The 862-nt window shown below is 41.8% G+C and overlaps 1 non-coding gene across 1 annotated transcript; it reads right to left on the bottom strand.

Annotated features, from left to right (window-relative positions):
• Positions 1-431: 431 nt before the first annotated feature.
• On the bottom strand, positions 432-538 carry LOC127124177 (small nucleolar RNA R71). Its single transcript, XR_007803804.1, has one exon. It is a non-coding gene; the product is annotated as a small nucleolar RNA R71 (small nucleolar RNA).
• Between the last annotated feature and the right edge of the window lie 324 nt (positions 539-862).

Raw genomic sequence — 862 nt, 5'->3', positions numbered from 1 at the left:
GAAAGTTACGCCCGCGCACATTTATTTTTCCATAGAATTAGGAGAGCTATGGCCGAAGATCAAAATCATAGACCTCTTAAGGATTTCGCCCAACCATCCAACGAAGAACGTAGTTCTAGTATAGTAAACCCAACCATCCCAGCGAATAATTTCGAACTTAAATCCCCCTATTGCAACTAGTGCAACAGAGATAATTCGCAGGTCTCGCTACTGAGAACCCAAACCAACATTTAAAAATCTTTCTCCAATTAGCAGACACTTTTAAAACCAATGGAGCTTCTCCTGAGGCAATCCGTTTAAGATTATTCCCTTTCTTCCTCAGAGATAAAGCCCTATCTTGGTTAGATTCCCTTTCACCCAATTCCATAACAACTTGGGATAACCTTAGAAAAGTTTTCCTTGCTAGATACTTTCCCCCTAGTAAGACCGCCGTTCTTCGAAACCACATAACCAGATTTACCCAGAACCAAGGAGAATCGCTGTTTGAAGCTTGAGAGAGGTATAAAGAGCTGTTAAGAGCATGCCCACATCATGGTTTAGAAAATTGGTTAATCATTCAGACCTTCTATAATGGACTTCACTATAACACTTAGATGACCATTGACGCTACCGCAGGCGGTGCACTGATGAACAAACCTTATCCTGAAGCTAGTGCCTTCATCAAAGATATGGCTCAAAACCATCAATCATGGGGATTAGAACGAGCGATAGTTGAGAAGAAGGAAGCCCAAGGAGGAGTACATGAGTTAAGCTCTATAGACATGATGCAAGCTAAAATGGATACATTAGTCCTCAAGTTGGAGCGTATGTGCATAAACCCGAATACTGCAGTTGCAGTTTCGTCGGATTGTGAGATATGTGG

The sequence above is a fragment of the Lathyrus oleraceus genome, chromosome 2 (genome assembly GCF_024323335.1).
Source record: "Lathyrus oleraceus cultivar Zhongwan6 chromosome 2, CAAS_Psat_ZW6_1.0, whole genome shotgun sequence".
NCBI classification, from domain to species: domain Eukaryota; kingdom Viridiplantae; phylum Streptophyta; class Magnoliopsida; order Fabales; family Fabaceae; genus Lathyrus; species Lathyrus oleraceus.
This window is presented reverse-complemented; position numbering and strand designations above follow the sequence as displayed.